This window comes from Chaetodon auriga, chromosome 7 (genome assembly GCF_051107435.1).
Source record: "Chaetodon auriga isolate fChaAug3 chromosome 7, fChaAug3.hap1, whole genome shotgun sequence".
Classification (NCBI taxonomy): Eukaryota; Metazoa; Chordata; class Actinopteri; order Chaetodontiformes; family Chaetodontidae; genus Chaetodon; species Chaetodon auriga.
In genome coordinates, this window is record NC_135080.1 from 18,930,969 (window position 1) to 18,952,701 (window position 21,733).

General features: G+C 41.8%; 1 protein-coding gene across 2 annotated transcripts in view; it reads right to left on the reverse strand.

Moving 5' to 3' along the window:
• The window catches only part of LOC143323932 (galactosylgalactosylxylosylprotein 3-beta-glucuronosyltransferase 1), a 72,952-nt gene that overhangs the window by 32,368 nt on the left and 18,851 nt on the right, over positions 1 to 21,733 (reverse strand). For both annotated transcript variants that reach the window (XM_076736117.1, XM_076736116.1), the window contains exon 2: positions 4,057 to 4,283. The gene's annotated coding sequence lies outside the window, so the exon portion shown is untranslated. The remainder of the gene's footprint in view (positions 1 to 4,056; positions 4,284 to 21,733) is intronic.

A 21,733-nucleotide genomic window follows, 5' to 3' on the forward strand; every position in this document is an offset into this window, starting at 1 on the left:
CAAAGAGCTCGTGCAACAAAGGGCATATGAAATGCTGTGAAGAGCTCACAGTAGATTTGGTGGAGCGACAATGATGAGCAATGTCTTCCCTGTATTAAGAGTAACAAGCTCACCCTGTCGCCGAGCTGAAGTCTAGGCAGGAAGTTCAAGGATTGCCTAGTTTGCAGGCATACGGAGAAAATACAATGGATGCTTTTTCGGAAAGGCGCATTCTCACTTAATAATTTATGTTCCAATTTCTTGTTCTACAAAAACTTTGGTCTCTAGAGTGTTTATCATCCAGAGCATGGCAAAGACATAGGACGAACAGAATGGGAAACGCACGTACTGTTAATAAAAATGCCTGGAGGGGAGATACAGAAAATAATGGCCTATTCCAAATCTGCTCTGCAGCCTCAGGTCAGGTTATACATTAGTGTAATCTATTCTAAACATAGACTGCACTGTTCTGTATATGCTTAGTGCGTTAGACACTGGTATAGTATACCACTGTTTAGGAGATTAGTCCGAATGCTGCAGCTGTGATAAAGACTGAGGCTGATTAACACATACAGTACAGCCAGTGGTTTGAACAACATCAGAATGGTCTCTCCTCTATATGCAGCTGGTGCTGTGTTACCTTTAATTGCTGATTATAGGGTTTATTACCAGAAGCCTGTCACATTCAAATTTCAGGTGTATGAATAACAAGTTTGGTCTTGTCAGAACACTGTCAGGATTTTGAGAACATCTACAACCTACTATGAAAAGAATAAGAAATAAAATGTTACTGTGCTCCTTTTCACAATAACACTGATTATTGCCAGTAATTCTCATTTAATTCCAAAAGGGCTGCAACTAAAGATTATTTCCAAAATTGATGAATCTGCCAATTATTTTCTCCATTAATCAATGAATTGACTGATCAATAGAAACACCAAAAAAAAGAGAAAACTGAAAGAAAAAAAAAAATTCACATTTAAAAAGTGGTAAAGGCTGCTGAACAGTTATTTATCATGTTTTCTTTTGATTAACTAATCAATTAAGTGTGTGTCTGTCATTCAATCAGACTGACAGGCCAGTGTTAATCCCATGAAAGGCTCTGCTGCAGCAGAAGGAGGTAATATTTTAGAATATTTTAGAAAATTTAGTTTTACAATTTCATGATCACACCATACATGGAGATCTACATGTATTCATAAGATTTTTATTTGATAATCTCTCATTTATTTAGTTAATTTCGAACATTTGGGGTCTCCCTATTCAACAATGCACATTGCTCAGGAGGAAATACATTGTAAGTGTGTCTGCTCTTGTGTCTGTCAAAACCTGTCACACAAGCACATACACCCACACACTTTTTTTTTTTTTATGTTTTCTACCTCCTTTTTATTCTCCTGTCCCCCTCTTTCTCCACCTCATCCTCTATCCCTCTCTTGCTCGCACAGACAATTTCTCCCTGCCTCTATTTTTTTTTATTAGCGTCCTCCTCCTCTCCACCCACCTCTAACCTCCCTTCTTTTCCCTCTCGTCCTCCATTCATCTCCCTCTCTCTCCCTCCCTCTGTCTTTTTGACTGGCTCTCTCTGGGGGCGGATGTGTCTCTGTGGCCCTCTGCAGATCTGGAAAGGACATCCTCTCAGTTTAATTCAAGTCAACCCCGGTCTCCTGGTGCTCCAAGACGCAGCATGTGTGACAGCTCTACAGAGACAGCCAGAAGGAACAGACAAGTCTCATCTGCATATACGTACCAGCGTGCACGTGCGTGTGCATGTGCCTATGTGAGAGGGAGTGTGTTTCAGCCAGGCATCTTTCAGCATTTCCCTGCAGACTGAAAGAGTTAATTTCACCCTGGCAGCAATCATGGCTATCTATAAATCTATGATGAGAGGCTGCTATGTTGATTAGTCAGTGCTAATCCAGCTCACACCAATTACGGGGGTTGAGAGTGCAATCTAAATTATTATATAACATATGGTATTCGCTCTAAGCTTGGTGGAGAGACTGTAAATAAATATACAATCAAGAAGACATTACGATATCATGCCTGTTCTCACATGTTGAAGCAACATACGAGCGAACAGTTTGCCTGGCCGTCATCTGAAGTGAGGCAAGAACATTTAATGTGATGCAGTAGAGTAACAATATAACAAACCCCAGTAAAACCACATCAGGAACTGCATCATCAAACACTATCGCTGAGATGAATCAGTACAACAGAATGAGGCTTTAATAAAACTTAACTACATATTAAAGCTTCAAAAGTATAGGATTTGTTGCAAAACTGTTATATTGGATTGCACTACCCTGTAAAACTTGACTGTTAATTTGTCTGCCTTTCTGATTGTAGCGCATTTTCGGTGTGACCAAGCCAACGAAGAATGCTTGCTTTTCCACATTCTTCTAAAACACAGTCTGTCCTCATGAGAAAAATGGCTGTATAGGTTGTGCAAGTCGGTTATTGCAACCCATACTTATGTTTATTGTTAGGTGGAGATGACTGGTGGCCATAATAATTATGACAGGCGCAAAGGGGGCAGTCAGGTGACATAATATTAAGAGCAAGAAAATCTGCATGTGGAGGAAGGTGGGGTGGATGGATGAGTCAGATAAACACAAGATATCCACCCTGGAGACTGTACATTACTCCACAGTGCCCACTGCAGAGTCAGGCAAATGTGTCCACATTAACTGTTGCAGAACACAGTTAATATTTGCTAATTAAAACTACTCACAAACTTCAGCTATGTCTGATGGAACGTCATTAGTTTTACAGGTCAAAGTACTGGATATTGGACATAAATAGTTTCACCTGATGATGGTGCTAGATGGAAAGCCAGGACATCACTACAGTCATTACAGTTCAACCTGTGGGGACCATGAATGTCTGTAAAAAATGCTGCTAGAGTGTCAAAGCACAAGAACTATATCTATGATCTGCCTTTTAACAAAAGCCTTATTTTTTATTTCACTGTTAATGCTGAGAACAGGCCTTCTAATAGTGGACGGAACGTTTAAGAATAGATATCTACCTAAATATCAGTAATCCAAGTTTAATATTTGGTGCAGTGTGGAGCGCTTCTGTGGACTGGTGGTGTGATCCAGGGCACTGTTTTTTATGTAAGCCCTACAGATCTGTGCTAACCTGTATTTCAGTCGTGTTTGTTTGCACCAGACAAAAACCAATATGAGAGCAAAAGGTTCAGATTCATCTTAGCCTTGGCTTGCCAGTAAGAAATCTTGATATTTTCTTTGGTATCGAGGAGACGACGGGGCCTACAAGCGCTTGAACAGCCAAGCCTCTCTCACTCTTTCTCCCTCCCCCACCTCACTTTCTGATCACTTGCTGCCTCCACACCGTAAGATTCCTTCCTCGGCTTTGTCACCAGCGGCATCGGCTTGTGAGCTCTCACACCTCCCCATCCCAGTCTTCCTCACCGCCCAGCCTTCTCCCTCACGCACCCATGCACTATGCCTACACATACATCAACTTCTAATAATATCGAAGGCCAGGGGGATCGTAGGCAGCAGAGGTAAGTGGATCCGTCAGATCATTTCGCCTGTCCTCCACCTAATTCCTCTACTGGATTTCCTGGTGAAAATGGAACATCTATTGGACAAGAAGTGAGACAGAAAGCGGGAAGAAAGCCATGAAAGAGTGAGAATGAGACAGAAATAGAGAGATAGTGAGTAGAGATATTTTCACCTGCATCGTCCTTTTACCTTTAACCTTTTATCCTTTAATGCTCGGAGAGTTTTGAATTTAGGCAGCTGTGTTTGTTCCTTTGGCATGTAGGTGACAGTGAAAAGAGAGGACGAAGCAAGATTGTCAAGGTCAGCCTGTCTGTCTGTGTCTCTGGTAGTTACAATTATCATATATTTGACAAAAAAGAAAAAAAAAAAAATGCTAGGTCGAAATATCCTTCCCCTAACAAAGAAATCAATACCGGGCATTCGTTCTTGGATGAAATTCTTTCTGGTTATGAACACATCAAATACAGGGGGGTGGGCAGCATTGTCCTGGTCAGTTGTATCGAAATGTGTTCCCTCACAACAATGAGAACAATAGGATACTCACAAGCAGTCCTCTGCCCGTCTGCAGCAAGCGCAGGCCCCTCCTCCAGTGTACTCCCTTCCTCCTCGCGTGTCGTGTCGTCGGATACTGCCACAACTCTCTGTCTCAAGCCTGTTTTAATTGGTGCCGTCTGGAGAGTAGAGATGTGTGCAATTGCAGGAGGTCCAAACCAGTGGAAGCCGTGTCACATCCAAACTCTCCCAACACTTTCACGTCCTCAGGGCTGCTCCCTGGAGAAACAAGAGCACGGGAGATGTGAGTAAGAATGGGCCTCCTCTTCCCAATACAATGAGGGGCATTGAAGAAAGGGAATGAGCAGGATGGCAGCTGGGAGGAGACGCTGCCATACTATAACAGCCACCAGGTCGTTCTCAGTGCCTCGGTGACGGGGTTTCTGTCTGAATCTGGACAGCTGTCACCAGAGATAATCATTGTGTGTGTCTTTCCCTCTGAGGACTCTGATGAGGTACAGTTACATGCTGCTTGACAGACAGGAAATTGATGAGATTTTTGTTTTTGCCTTCATTGGGTGTGCTAGGAGTACACCCACGTAGCTGACTTCAGCTGGATAGTTATTTGGGTAGTTCACCTTTTCATCATGGAGTATGATAAAGACCTGCATGGCCTGTATTGAGAAAAACTAGATATTTATATATTCTTCTGTGTTTTTAATAACTATATATGTACAGCTCTCTTGGGAAAAGGATGACAGAACAGCCAGGAAAAAATGGCCAGGCACATATCTAAACAGCAATTTGAAAACTTATTCAGCCTATCAGCTATTAATAGCTTCCTTCCTCTTATGCATGCCCTCTGGGGAACGTCATTTCAAAATGTCCATTTGGGAGAAATGAGACAAACACACCAGCTGCACTTCTCACTCACTCCACCACAATTCCTCTGCACGACTCCCCCAGCTACCGCTCTCCATTATTGATGAGACTTCCTCTGTCAGCCTCATCTGCCACAGTGTTGGTTGTACTTGCCTGTGGGCAGCCGCTGTGGTTGTAGAGGGGGACCAGCTGATGCCACGCGAAGAAAAATGAGACAAGGGTCGGGCACATTAACAGCCTATTGACAAGATGCAATGCAGAGGGCACGCAGTGTCGCAGGTTTGTTATTGGCGTAATCTAAATTCAATAGGGTTGTCATAAGGGAAGAAAGTAATTATCTCAAAACCACGGGGGATGCCCCTTCTGTGGATCCAGCTGACTCCCAGATTCTCCACTTGAGCCCCAGGATTTAAAACATGCTCTGCAGTGCCAAACTACAACAACAAAAGAGGAAAGCTGGGAACAAGGATGCAGAACTAAGTTGATGGGGAAAAACAAGCTGCAGGGTCAACTGCCCAATCCAAGATCTCCCATGCAAGCACTGTGGGTTTTTTTTTTTTTTTTTTGTATGTCATTATGATGTGTATCATGCACTTTGCAGCAATTTGACAAATAGTAAAACTGCTGAAAGCTGAAACTCCTATTGTAAGAAAGCTCTCTAATGCAAACAGCTGTTTTCTTTAAGCATACAGACATAAAAACAGACTGAATGAATTCTGAGATGAGCATCGCAGGCAGTTGAATCAGGCAAACCTAAATTTAACATGCACGTACTTGCACAACATACAAACTGTCGAGATATTTAGGTAGAGTGTTATATTATTTTGGAATAATGTAGCGCATCATCAGCGTAGGTACTCTATATTTAAGGAAAATTCAATAAACACTGTTGAGTATCTTACATGTGAACAAATCAAACTGGTCTGGTTAAGCATCATATTTTATCTCAGTCTGAGTTGAAATACACTTAACGTAGCTTCTTAAAATTTAAAAGGGTTTAATCTATCTTAAGTGATAATTAAACTCCACTGTATGTCTTAATAACTTAATTATGCTGTTTGTAAATTCTGATTAAGTGTAAAACTTCTAATAAACTTCATGTACTGTATTTATATATAAATACTTTTGAGACTTGTAGGCGTAAGTGTTTCTTTCTTGCCATCACATGCAGACACACATACACACCCACCTCCTCACACAAAGATGTATTCTGCCTCGACATGATGGAGATTGAACACCTGTCCAAACTGCACGTCCTGCACTGCAGGGAACAATATAGTGTATCATCTTACCACGAATGCTACTTCTTGTTGTGGTTCAACCATCATCTTATTACTGTTGGTGGGTCTCAGATAGAGGCTCAAGGCCCAAGTGCTGTGCTGTGCACTACCATGATTACAGCCCCACCACTGCATCAAGCTAAAAAGGAAACAGCTTTGAGTAAAGATAATATGAATAAAACTGTGTGTAAAAAACAAATGTAAACACAACAGACTTTAAGTCAAGGAAAATATTACAAAGTGCTAAGTCTACGAACCATGACCGGGATGAATGAGACAGACATTAAAAAGTGTGTTTTTAGAAATATTTCAAAGGACGCTGAGTTGCCCAGCAGGTCACCGCAGTGCCGAGGGATTCTGATGGAAACAGCTCAAACAGCAATAATCGTCAGCTTAGACTGCAGAGCTACCAAAGGATCTCAAGCTGTGCATCTGCTCATCGGGGGTTAAAAGCTCAGAGATAAAACCAGGCGCTAACTCAAAATGTGTCTTCCGTAACATTCATAGCTATCATTACTACAGTGAACATAAATTGGCTGCTGATGGGAGGTGTGATACAGCGCGAGCAAAGGATGACGATAGGTTTCAAGATAGACCGATAATGTTAATGTCCTTTAAAGGTTTTCTGCATTTGATACATTTGCTTTAATACCCTGAAACCTGCACATCGGCCTATCTGATTACAGTACCATGAAAGCAGCTCATTTATATAATAACAACATTATTCATGAGCTACAACTGTGATGGGCTGGTGCTACTGTTAGCCGTACTTGTCAAAGATAAGGGTGGTTCAAAACAAATATCCACATCCACAAACCTAATTCAGACCTTGACAGGAAAGGATTGGATACTCAGAGTCTTTATTTATTCCTATACAGGAATGCCACATCTAGCAGCAGCTCTGAACAGCTTCTTCAAACAATGCTATTTCACACTGAAAAAAAGGCATTCTTTTACAGTACTTAAGTAACAGCTAAGTCCAGCCTAAGACTCGACAAATCATGTTTTCTTTAATACCCCTGAAAGTAACCAGAATAAGTGCCATTTGCAGTGGTGATGTATGCATGTAAACACCAAAAACACACATGACTTATTTGCAGTTCATCTTCTTTTCATGTCCAGATACAGTTTTTTACAATACTACATCAAATTTGATCTAGTTCCTGGAAATGTTCACATTCTGGATATATGCGATTTTCACCCAGCAACAGAGTGATGCATTTCATGCGTTATTAACATCTGCTATGCACTCAGAAACTGCTTCAGGACTCGATGGACTCACAGTTCAAACCTCAGACTTGTGTGTGACTCTAACGCTGTTCACCACCGTTCGGTCATGTTCTGCTCTATGACCAGACGCCAAACACTGACAAACCCAAGTGTATGTGCGGGGGAGCACATTTTCAGACAAGCTCATACTGTGCGGCGGGCTGTTGTGGCTCTGACATGGACTGACCACTGCGACCACGGCAGGCCGTGCATCTGACAGTGACGGATGTTAGACAAAACGTGAGAGAGAGCCCAGACGCGGTGGTGTTGGTATTGACTGAGTTAAAACCTGCTAATGTAACCCACAGAATAGACATGGAGCTGTACTCTCTCACACATGCTGATATTAACACACAAATGCATCATCGGGAATTGCTGCTTCCTCGTGCAAGGAAGAAGGTCAACTTGCTTACAACATAAAATCGACATAAAAAATTGTAAAAATGTCAATGTAGGCACTTCCTCCTTGATGCAAATTTGATTGTGACTGACTGCTGCATGGCTTTTGATTTATTTTCTAATGCGGAGTGTGGAGGAGAAGCTGAGAGAGCCCTGCAGGGATAGTCCTTTCTAATTCTGCTTCCACCTGATGGACCCACTGGGAGCCATGTGCAGGGCATCAGAATAAAACACACACACACACTGTTAGTGTATATGGACTCACAACAGCCTATAGTAGGCATGCAGGCTCACTTGCCCCAGGCAAATGCATGATGGGAAGACACAAGCACATACTTATTTTTCTGCAGACTGCCTATAGAAGCTGCTTTTTATATGTATCTTTGCATCCTTGGAGGTCAGAACGTTGCTGGACTCCACAGCAGAAATTCCCCAGATATCATGATCTCCTCTCATACATCGCTTTCACGCTGTATGTGGTAGTAATATTTTTCTTTTGAAGGGGTGTATTATTACAACTGTTGAGGAATAATGTTCAGAGGAAGAATAATTTCAGTGAGTGGAAAATGCTATGCTAAGGAAAAAAAACCTAAAAACAAACAAAAAACAAAGCCTGTCCTCTGCTGAATCTTTGATAGTGGGTCAGATAATGCCAGGGATAATGACAGACCTGCTGGCCTTTTTTCATTCTGAAGACATCTGTCATTTCATTGAAAATTGCCAGGTTTGTCATGAAAGAGAATTCATCGTGCCTTTGAGTATGGCTCTATGATTAATTCAGGCATGTCAGTTGGTGAGTAAACGCTTCTTTATTCTCGTGTAAGTGGTCAATATTAATAATGCACACGCGGGTCTAAGTTCAGCATCCGTCTTGGCAAAGTTTAACATGGAAGGTTTCACCAGCTGTGCACGCTTGTCACCACATTCTTACTCTTTCTTTCTCTCTTCATCTCTCTCTTTTCCACTGCAAGCTTGCCCCTCCATCCTTTCTCTCTGAAAGGCGCTGTATGGCTATTCTGATAGAACGATGTGGCCCATCAGCAGTAATTGGAGGAGCTGTGGTGGTTGGGTTTCTCTAGGAGGCGGCGGTGTGATCGATCCCGTGGATGGTGGAGGTGGGCAGACAGGCTGACAGTGCTGCATCCCCCACAGCTCCTGACAGCTCAATGAAGGCCAAGCCGCAGAGCACAGGATGTCCTTTACAAGAACAATCATCAAGCGTGCAGGTCACTCTCGAGCCCCCGGAACTCACAGCCATCCAGTTAAATCATAATTACCCATTTAGTGGATTATCAGCTGGATGGAAGCACGTTGAATTTAATGTTAGCCTTTCATTATACTCACATTAAAGAATAAAGGAAATGTCAGAGGCTTAATAGCAATGACATGATGTAATTATCTGCAAGGTGATTTATTTGAAAGATTTTACAGCAATAATCTCCCAACGCCCTCATGCATTCTGTGAAGTATACAATTTAATTGCGCAGTGTGTGCGCTGACACAAGGAAATAGCATGCGATGTGGATGATGGATGGAGCAGAGACTTCACACAAGCAAGATCATTTGCATACTTGTGACAATACACAGGCTGGTGTCAGCACCTTGCTGAGTTTTCTCATCACAGCTCTGGAGAGCAGTCTTTGTTTGTCCTCCTGTTTATGGTTTTCTCAAGACCAAAACTGTTCTGTGCGGAGCTCAGCCTGACCATCGGTTGCCATGGCAATGAACGGCAGCTGGGACTGATGCCATGTTAGGAAAGCTCGGCACTGGTTATCCTTACCACTGTCGGACCTCATGTTACCTATTACACTAAAAGAGACCCGCTGACTCTGCTAACAACAATACCTGAAAAAAGAAGACCAGTCACTGCGGCTTTAAAAGAGCCAATTACATTTCATTGACTCTGTTGAAAATGCACTCAATACACACAACCAGACTAAAGAATTCAAAGAATGAGATGGCCCACATAAAATTGGCCAAGATAGTTAGTGTCCTACACATTTCTTGTGCTATGATTTCAAATCTTACTCCTTGCTGTCATTCTTCCATCCTGTCTTCCCTTGTTACATTTTCTCCTCCATACTATTCTACAAATTGAAGAGTTTCGCTTAAAAAAAATCTCAAAAAAAGGGCGAAATCACACCAAAATTACCATAAAGTCCAGTGTAGATTCCCACAGACCTGAAATCCAACAGTCCAAGCGATGATTGTTCCACTGATAATACACATAAATGCACTAAATGTCAATGAATTGCTCCACTGGCTGCCATTGCTTTGACAATATCAGGCCTTGTTGCAGGGTTACAGCTCTGGGACCAGCAAAATTGTAGCTGCATCGATTCATGCGGTTCTGACCATGCCAAAACCTCCTCCTCCATGTTCTGGCTTAGAGCCAGAGCTATTAAACCTGCCCAGCTATGACCACAGTGATACCAGTCAATGCTGACTATACTGCAAAAAATTTGGAAGGGCCACAGGCAGGATTTAAGATCCAACTCCCCCCAAACACACACCTCACCTTCCAAAAATTAAATAAATTCAGTCTCTAAAATGTTTTCATTATTGGGATTTGTCATATCAGATGCATTAAAATAACTATTTGATAACGTTTTTTATTTCTTCATTTAGACCTAAATGATTGAAATGCTTTTCCAGGAATAAGATTCTGGTGTGACAACACTGACAAGTTTTTTTCATTTAAGTATAATTATTTAAAATATTGAGTCTGTTTCGCATTGCAATGGGAGTTAAGAACAACCCACATTCTCAAGGAGTTTGGCAAATACTTTCGAACAGCCCCCCTCGAAGGTACCTGCTGATCCCCCTCAGGGACATCTTCTGACAGATGGAGGACAGGAGAAGGTTGTGGCTTTACAGGCAATCCCCCATAATATTACCTCTCTTCCTCCTGCCACACACACCACCACCACCACTGATCCTTGTGAAGTATTTCCAGCCTGAGCCAGAGCTGCAGAGCTGTACAGGAATAACATCGGCAGCCTGAAGGTGCTGCAGGGTGAAAGAACCAAAATCACACTTGATCTATAAATAGATAATAGCTCCTGGATTTGTCCTGCTGGAACGCAACGATACTCTGAAAATATTGTCTCAAATAGCGACTAACGAGAGCTCATCGTGTTTATTTAGGTACGTCCCAGAAAAATGTGCTGATTTTAATGACAACAAAATATTCAGACCTCCTCACCGAACTTACATGAATAAAAACTGGTCACAAAGTTGGCTCACAGCTGCTGTGTACTTCAGTGCATGCCTATAGTCTTTTACCCTTGGAGTGGCCGATATGACAGGCCGGTGTTGATGCTTTGAGTACCATTACACTAATAGCGCACTCACTTCCAAAGTGAAGCAACCACAACCTTTAACTAGCCTTTCATCTTCACAGCTGCCACTCAATCTACCAGGGTCACTTTCAGCTTCTACAAGGGTTCAGCTGATCCCAGAGAGGTACACGAGGGGGAGGGAGCCGGAGTGCGGGGAAGGGTCATTTTCACTTTAGGCTGGGTAGGTAACTGCTCTTGTTTGCACTTGGTAGCTTTGCCTTTCATGTCTGGTTCAAGACATTACAGCGGCGAGTGGCAACAAGTGCCGTCAAGTGCTCTGAGCTTGCAGTTTAGTCGCCTCCCTGTGATGAATGTTTATTGGCTGCTATTATTACAACTGTGCCTGTTGTTGTAGAACAAAAATGAGCCTATGCTGCTTGAGATATTTATCATTTGATCTCACCTGGTTTGTCCTTTCACTGTCTGAATTCGGACCGAATCAATCTGGACCCAGCCCGTATCCTGGTGGATTGGTTCACACCCGGTCCGCCACATTCTCATGTCAGAATATGAATGAATTCAGAAAATATGCACATCTAATGTGAGTCACCAGTGGAAGAGGCACCGTCCCTTCTGAGAGGGATGGTTGATCAGCTTGCCAACCCCTGGTAACAAGCCCAAAACTCCATAATTCACAATTCACCTGCTCTAGGGATAGTCACGGAGGATCACAAAGCTCGTCTATTACATGCAAGAGGTGTCACTTGGATTTATTTTTGTTGGCCAACTGTTGTGTTGAGTCTCAAACGGAGTATTTGTGCTTGCTTCCTGGCATCCTAAAGAGTTTTTTGTTGAGAGAAGGACTCATTGGTAATTGAATTGTAGACTTTGTATTGAGCACTAACTACCTCCATGGTGGAGGTATTCTCTAGCTCAGTATCTAGTTATCATTATGGATTTTCACACTGTTCACTCTGATATAGACTCAAAAAATAACATTAATTTTGTAAGAAAGTGAATTATTAAATGATAGATTCCAATACATTATGAAGTGAAGTCTTGTATTTTCAAATACATCGACTGTTCAATAACTTGTCAGGGACCTTGAATATGAAGAGTAGGTGGAGTTCACAGCGATCACGTCTCCAGATAAACATGGTTTTTCACATTGTTGTCATGGCAATGTTCACTGCCGGAGAGAGTGTTGTGTGTTGTTGCTGCTGAGTTCACACGTTCACGTTTCACCCGAGAATTTTCTATCAGCTCCTAAATCACAGATACAGAATGTGTCTCCTATTTTCTAAGACACAATTTCTACAACTAGTGTAGATGTAGTTTTGAATATGTCTGAGTGAGAAATAAATATGGACTGACTGACTGAGCATTGTCTGCCTCGATTTCGTATTGGCCCAATCACAAGAGATGTGACGTTTATTTATTGATTTGGCTGAATATTATTATTGGTAATCGTTCCGGACCGCTGACCTTGAGTGAAAATGACTCTATGTGATCATTGTTCCTCTGCTGACATCTGTGCTTCCATCATATGGACTGTCACTGTATGGCTGCAGGTCACTTACCATGAAAACTCTATGTTGTTAATGGTGAAAAAGAAAGACAGACATTATAAATTTGTCGCTCCTTCTTCTTAGCTGCAGTGCTCATAGAACTAATGTTTATTAGAGACGGCTGATATGACCTGGCTGCTCTGACCTTTGTCTTTAACTGGCAGAAGTCATGGTCACTGCCAGTAAACATGAGAACCTGCTACCTGAATATTTTGCACGATGCTCTTTGCTAATTAGAAAGAGATCAGAGGTATTATTTTCTGACAGATTCGTTAGCATCTGACCTTAGTGAATCTGCAGTTTGCCAGCCTGGATTCCCGAAGCACAGTTTCCCCTTATATATGCAATGAAATGCCAACCCACTCTCATTCCCAGGATGTCAAACACAGACACTTTATCACAGCCTTCGGCGTTTCATACTGATGCTTAAGGTATCCTTAAGGTGGAGAGAACACAGACGAATAATGTATAGAAAGGGTTGAGATTTGATCCTGTACATTTTTGCCAATACTAATCCAGTAAAATATACACACATCAGTCCTAATACTGATCCTTACTCATCTTAACAAGTGTCTATTGACAGAATGGCTGAAGCATATGGGGTAGAATGGCTGAAGCATATGGGGTACACACACGGCATGACACATCTACCACAGCAAGCCTGTTGGAGGCCATCCTCGCCAGAAAAATGGGATTATAGGTCGACATTGCAAGTAGGTTATTACAACCCATATTTACGGGAGCAAAGGAAGGTGGATGAGGTGGCTGGGTGGATCAAACACAACACAAGACTGCAGGACTTTCTCCCAGGTGTTCCATGTTAAACTGAAAGTTAACGTTCACCCATTTGAAATTACGTAACATACTGAAGTTATGCACTTAAGTTAGATCATGAATGTGACAGTGACATACTTATTTTAACCCATGATCCTTTCCTAAACTTAACGTCATGACGACACTGGCTTGTCTCTGGTACTCTTAATCATTAGCAAGTGACTTCTTCAATTGTTTAGGGATGAGAACGTGTTGGAAGCTGCTGCACTGACCATGGAAGGTGCGTGCAGGCATTGTGCTGCTCTACTCTATTTTTATGCAGCTGGTTTATTTTATCTTCTCTTTGTGTGGCTGCGCATTTGCCGCCTTCCAGCATGTTAAAACTACACAGAACTGCTTAAAAAACAAGTGCAATCTGTTAGATTAAAAACGATTTGAATAAATACCTCATTCACCTCAAAAGGATGCAGCAGAGCAACCTTGTGGGTGTATTTACATTTCACATTAATATAAATCAATCAAATCAGTGTGTATCCATGATCTGATGATCTGTAGTTAAAACAACCCACTTAATTGATTCAGCACAGCTAATTTAGTCTATGCTTAACCAACCGTGTTTTCCAACCAACCAATTCTCTATATACACTGACACCCAACCACACACTATAAAGATGGAGTCAGCATAGCAGGTAAGAAACACTACAAAACCCACCTATGTGCACCATGTATTTCAGCCCTAACATGCAGACATACTTTTTACTAGGTTCACGATCTTAGCATGCTTGCATTTGCTTAATTGCACTAAACAAGAAGTACACCTAGGATTGACTGGGATTTCTTTTGTTTTGCATGTATCTGGTCATAAACCAAAGTACTGGTCACTTTGAAATTTTGACCTGATGATAGCACGAGATTCAAAGTCAAGGGGACCATCACAGTCATTACAGTTAATCCTCTTGAATATCTGTAGTAAATTTCTCAGCAAGCTTTCCAATTGATATCAAAAAGTTCAGGCTGAATCATAAATGTAAACCTCATAGGGGCACTACAGGGAATGTGAGGGAATCACTGTCAGCGGCATTCATCTTCTGGTGATCATGGATATCCGTACAAAGTTTCATGAGACTCCATCCAACAGTTTTTGAGACATGTGAGTCTGGGCCAAAATGGTGGACCAACCAACAAACCAAGACTACCAGTTATAGGGCCACTGTATCATAATCAGTGGAAGATTTTAATAATGTTTCCCTTTTAATTGTGCAGTCCATGGCAAGCATTTGAAGTGCCTAAATATGTTGGCTACTGATGGGAGAGTGAAGTGTGACTGTGCTGCTGTGAATGCCTCTGCATTAGAGCCAGCCTCTAATCATGTATCATATTACCTACATGTTTCACTCCATAGTTACACACTGACAGTCTGAACACGACTGTGACCACCAGTGCAGTCAAGCAAACAATAAGAAAATCCCCCTAACAATTGAATCCTGCACAAGCTGCAATTAAATGTTGCTCCCAGAGGTACTCCACCCTAAAAAGGTAATATACCTTCTGCTGTAGATCCCGATCACATGGTTCATAGTCCTTGTCTGCATAATTATAGGGGCTTGGGGAAATGGAAGGGCTCTGCTACCCGTAAAACTGAGGGCTTAAGTGATCTTAGAGAGAGGGTAGGCATTAAGAAGAACATGGATGTCCTTGTTGGATCAATGCTGCTGCATAGCTTGGACAACCTGCCACGTTTGGATAAAGACCTGGTTAACAGTTCCCTCACGGCATCGTATGATAAGCAACGGCGTGAGCAGCATGATGACTCCTACACCAGGTTTAAATATAACAATGAGCTTTATGTAATGCTTAGCTGCCACATAACTTACAAGTACAAACTACAGATGTAATCTATCTATCTATCTATCTATCTATCTATCTATCTATCTATCTAATAACCTCAAAGTTTTGAGACAAAACAAGTACTTGTGACATGAACTGTATGCGTGGATAGCGTATTTCTCACAAGATGAATCTCTACTGACAGGTCCATTCAGAACTGAGACAAATGACGAGGCATCCTCCCCCATCTGCCGACAGCACCTTGACAGAGCACTGTCTGGCTCACTCAGTGCTCTTTCAGGCACTACTTCACATTCGATCAGGGGATTTTGACCTCTGCATTCCAATTACATGATGCTTCCTCCACAGTCACAACAGCACAGTGCCATCGCTGGTGACTGCAGAGGGTGTTGTGAGCTGAAGTAGCTGAGAGTTATGGTGACATTCATCTTGATTTGATCCAGTAGTATGGTCAATTGGTGAAGGAAACATATTCTATTCATTGAGTGAGGAGCAGGGGAAACATCATACTCTGCAGAAAGGATGTAGTTGAATCCATACTGATAGATGTGGAGGCACAGTGGAAGTCCATTTATCTGACAGTTGATTCAATAGGATTGAGAGAGGCCACAGTGCCTATTTCACCTTAAAACTTGCAGAGTCTAGCACATTTTATGCTCCCCTTAGGCTCTCATTGCTGAAAGTCTTTTAAAAAATGTTCTGCAAACCTCTCAAATGGATTTTAACATTTCATAATGAGGCTTCTACTCTACATAATCTTTAAACAAATAAAAATGCTCCCTGTGGTGGGTGTTGAATGACCTATTAATTGATTTGATACACTCCTGAGACTGCCAGTCTAGACCTTTGCTCTTGGCATTAACAGAAAGGTTTTTGTCAGATTGGAGATCTCTGAACTGCAAGCCATTACTGCCAAGCTCAAAGTGATCAAACTCAGGAGACAGATCATCGTTTGGGCCTAAAGATGCCTTTCCTTTGCCAGTTTCCCAGAGTGCCTGCATGGGAAAATGACTCTGTATCAGCTTCTTTGTTCCTACCACTTAATTGCTACAGAGCTGCAATATGTCAGCTCAGTCCACGGGTAGAAACTGCCTCTGTCTCACTCGCAAGATGGGTTTTCCTGCCATTAAGAAGATCCTCATTCTAATTGCAGGTATTTTGCAAGACAGTCGCTCTAATGAAGGGAGGGATATGCCGACATAGCAGATCGCATTACAAACCTCGGAGGTAGAAGTGTGTACTAACTGCTGACTTGGATAAAAAAAAGACAGGGCTTGTTGGATGTGTTTCAGAGGTATAGCACCTACTTGCAAACTGTTGAGGTTAGAAAAGATAAATTGTCTGATCTGCATATTTCACAGAGCAGATTAATGGCAGCAAAGATTCAGATTTTGATTATCTCGCTGGATCCAATTACCTATCCTCTCTACACTTCACATGCATTTTCCAGCATTTACTTACTTCAGCTGAATGTGTCTGAATGTCTTGAATGGCTTTTTTTTTCATGGTATACATGCATACAGTACATGTTCCAATGCACATAGTAGATATTTATCAGTCCACTGTGTTATTGTAGGTATATACAAGTATGTCTTCAGTGGTTAAGTGTTGTAAGAGTACCCTCTATTTGGGAACTGACCTGTCACACCGAGACTTCATGTTCACTGAGGCTCCCCGTGGACACTCTCAGCCATGCGTAACACTTGCTCAAGGCAAAAAATAAAAAAAAAAAAAAGAAAAAGAAAAATAAAAAAGAAAAGGGGAAAAAAACGGCTTTATGAAATGACTGATCGGATGTGCTGCAGCGGTGGGTGTGAGACCTAGTATTCTCCACAGTGTTACCACAGAAAAACTGGCCTCAGTGTGAGTGACTGACATTGAATTGGAGGGCATGGAGGTCTAAAGCTTAGTCTTTTATCTAGTCTCAAAGGGGAAGCTGCAGTGTATGGCCTGCATTTCCTACATTTTTTGTGCCTGCAGCACGCTTTTATCAGAAGATTTACCGGGAACATTTAGATTTACCGGAAACATTTATCAGCAGCTAAAGAGTGCAATGCTCCAAATATAATACGGCACTTCCTCCCACATTACACACACACTTAAGCTTGGGAATCACATGTACATTTTGCAAACAACTGACATGCTGGGGTTGCAAGGGAGCGTACGAATATTAGTTGTGATTTCAAACCTGTCTCTGTAAGGTGTCTTGGGCTGAATGCTAGTGAAAAGGCAGCACAAAAGCATGGAAGGTTTTCGTAAAGACTTGAGGCAACAGGAAGGAAAATGTGACGGTATGCAGGAAAATAAGCAAAGCTCCTGGAGTTTTAGGAAAGTTGAAAGTGCCTCTGAATCTGAGCTGTAGCACACACATACACAGACAAACTGCACAGTCTAAAGAGTTGGGGCATGCTCTTTGGTTAACTACAGCTAACTACAGTCTCATCCATCAGCAGACAAAATGAAGCAAATAAACAGGATCACAATTTGGTTGGTATTCAGTTTGAACATCCTTTAAAAAAAATAAATAAATAATCGAATGTTCTTAGCTTGATTCCTCTTCTTTCACATTGGCATGTTCGCACTTAAACATCATCACAGAAAGTGTATTTTTGCAGCATGAGAGTATGTCCAGTCCCTAAAAACTGTAATGTTTCAAAAACATATTGGTTAAAAATTGAAGTGTGTATAGGGCCTCAGGTTGATTCCAGCAGAATGATCATCACTACTGGTTTCAGTTTACTGAGAAACTAAAGTGCATCATTATAGTCAGAGGGGTTGCATAATGTAAATGCCGTGCAATGCATTGTTAATGATATTGCAGTTTCTTAATAATCTTTTTCAAACAAAAGCCAAGAAATAAATTTAATTTAACAAAACACATTTCTAAAATCCAATAAATTTCCATGTTAAGCTCCACTGCTTGGAGCACCAAGCACAAAGTGCAATTAAACAGCCCTGCCTTGGTAAACAAAGCTAAACTTGCATGGAAGGCAATATATCAGCTGTGATTATTTACCACCCTGAGCACTCCGCAAAAATCAATAACATGTGTAAACATCAGACCAAATAAGATTTGCAAATCAGTCTTGAAATGAACAGGGGTAAAAAGAAATCCTCTGAACTACGCTGAGACACATCACAAGCCACTGATGATAAGAATTATCCTGGGAAGTTTAAGACTTTCGTGGATTCCTTTGCATTTGGGACATGGATGGTTTAAGCTGCAAAATGAAAGTCAGAGTCAAAGTCATGTCATAATTAAGCCAGCACAAAGTGTGTGTGTGTGTGTGTGTGTGTGTGTGTGTGTGTGTGTGTGTGTGTGTGTGTGTGTGTGTGTGTGCATGCACAGTTTCTCTCTCTTGGGTAACTGACCAGTTTTAACACTCGCATCTAAATTTAAACCTGCATTAATCAATGTTTTTAATACTGACATTGAATAAAAGGACCATAATGTGAAAGAGTCACTCATAGTGCCAAAATAACTGAGAATTACAGCCTCTTATCTCATTCTTTGGGTTTTAAACTGACTGTGTGGCTGAGTCTCAGTATTTCTCATAACACCTGTTGTCAGGTAAACCTACTGTAGAGCACATTAATTAACCAGCATGTGTGAGAGTGTGACAAGACACTAACAGCGTTTCTCTGACTATCTGTGTCAAAGACACACAAAGTTAACAGTTACAGTATTAATATTCAGCATTCAGCAAGGTAATTGCCAAAGCATTTTCCTCAGGAGTTGGTGATGACCATAACCAGGGAAAAAAATACCTGCTGAGTATGAAAGTGGACAGTGTTTACTAAAACATTAGCAATAACATCGTCTAAGAAAGCGATTCTGGTTGTGTTTCTGTTGGCTTTTTTCAATGTTTTTCTAGGCTCTAGTGGCCAACTGATGCCACACATTGACTGATACAGCTTTAAGATAAATCCGGATAGCTGAGATCAACGAAACCCACTCAGTAGATGAATGAAAGGATAGCTTCATTATATGTAAAGTAAAATAATAAGATAAGTAATTAGCTGTCAAGGAGCATCAAGGAGATGCAGTCAAAAGCTCTAGGGAAGACGGCCAAGCAACAGCCATGAGCAGCACATTAAGTATTCTATAAAATGCCTCAGCAATGGAAACCTTCAGTTTAAATGCTTACTGTAAAAGGCATGAAGAATAGGAAATGTGACTGAAGCAGGACTGATGAGCATTCTTACAGTAGCTGTAATAATAATAAACAGGCTCTGCCCCCTCATCAATCACAGACAAGGTGCCCTTGGAGAAGATATGTAGCTGTTTTGTTCTGTCTCCCAATACGTAATCCAAATATTGACAGACCAGCGAGATTCAAACTATGTAGCTTTCATCAAACATGATATACTGTCTCTGCAGCAGCAGCAGCAGCAGCAGCAGCAGCAAGCCTCTCTCTCTCTAAGCTCCCCAGGTAAAGGACAACTGAATTAAATGTCATACAACTCAGTCTTCATGGTCTCATTCTACCTGAGCCCACCAGTAACGTGCTCCAAAGAACTGCAGTTTGGGCAGCGTTGTGGTCACACGTTGTGTCTGCTGCTTCATACGCTTGCTCTGATTTTTGGGCACAGCCACATTTGTCTGGAGGTGAAGACAGTCATAAAGTGCCCTGAGTGATCACCTGTTTGTCCCAAATTTACGGGCTCCGTGAAGCTGTTACATAAATGTTAACAATATACTCTTTTACTGGGCTTAGCGGCTAATTCAATACAGAAAACTGTCTTGAGAAGATATAAAAATATGCAGTAAATTATTATTTTTGAGTGAAAGTTTTAAAGTGGCTCCACTACCGTTCAAATCTGTTACTGCTCAGTGTACGCACACATAATGGATGAATTAGACGTTTAGAACGGCAGTCATTTTTCAGGGGACTTTCCAGGGCTTTGAAAAGATTGTGCATTATTCCTTGTTCATGGCCTAAACGTTCCAGTTAATGTGTCTTTTCTCCTCTCCGGCCAGCACACTCTGCTCCCATTTCACCAGACTTCTAACAATATGCATTGAAGCCTCCAGTTGATACGGGGCTTCATATAGAATCACTTCTCCCTGCTGCCTTCCTCCTCGCTGTTCCAAATGCAAAATGTGATTTACGTCGACACGAGTCTCCACAGGCTCCTTCAGCCGCATCTGTCTCAGTCTCAGAGCACACTTTTAAGCACCAATTTGGGGCCTTATTGAATCCAGCTTAAAGTGCAAAGAGCAGTTTGTCATGCAATTCATTGCTCAAGACAAAAAGTTCAGAGGCATTTTACAAAACCGGGGACATAATAAGCGGCCAAGGGAGCGCACATGGATCAAATATAAGTGGTCTCTGTCCTTTTTGACCGAGCTGGGACTTCCTCCAAAGCTCCTACCCTCCTCACCCCTCAGCAGGGGCTTCGGTCCTCATTTGTCACCTGTGCCACCGGGCCACAAGAGGTTGTCTGTTTTTGATGAATGGAGCGAGAGCTTCTGTCCTTTCTCTGCCATCCATCAACTTCTGTGGATGTACAGCATTAAAGACAAACAACTCTTGCTGAGAAGGCTCTGCTCTGAGTTCTGACACCTAGTGTCGAGATAGGCAAGATGTGATTCTTTAAAGACTCAGGTTGGGTTCTGGCTAGAAAAGGGCTATGCTTGTATTTTGGTTGATTTCCATTTGTTTTCTTTTTGTGCTCCATGTTAGCCCAAGTGATGCATTTATCAGCGCTCGCTCACCTGTGTAAATTTCCATGTGTTTGTCTGAGAAAAGCAGGCTGCGCTACCTTTTGCCACCGATGACATCATTCTCTGAGGGACAGGCGTCACTTGTTAGAAAAGTATTGGAATCCAATGGAAGCCAGTGAAGCACGATTAATATCATGTGAAGAAAATGAACAGCAATCATGCCACTCCTTTTAAAAAATGCTCCACTTTCTTTCTGCTGAGGGATAGCAGACATTCTTCACCTGCACTACAGTGGCTTTTGAGAGCATGTCACTGAATTTTCTGTCTTCACTTTGCCTTGAGCTGCTCTAAATGTATGTTGTGTTGAGTGGAATTGATTTTCTGTGGGAAATGTTGCTCAAAATACCTACGAAGGCAAGACAAGCACTCAGATGAAACATTACAAAATCTGCCAGACACGTGTCCTTGGATAGAAACTGTGTGACAGCTCGAACTTGAGTATTTCAGGCCTGTGAAGACTTTGAATCTCTTGGTCTTTGCACACAGTGGTCCTTTCATTCAACCTTTCCCTGAGTGTCACAGATAGGTCAACATTACATACTGCAGGGGTACAGCTCTGACAGAGCAGATGTGTGTCTGCAGCTGCAGCAGTTGCAGATATCTGAACAAATCAGAAGTCTACTCTCTTAGGAACAGAGCAGCACAAATGAGGCTCTCATCTCCCCTCCATATTTCAGAGCTGAATGCTCATGTTGCTTGT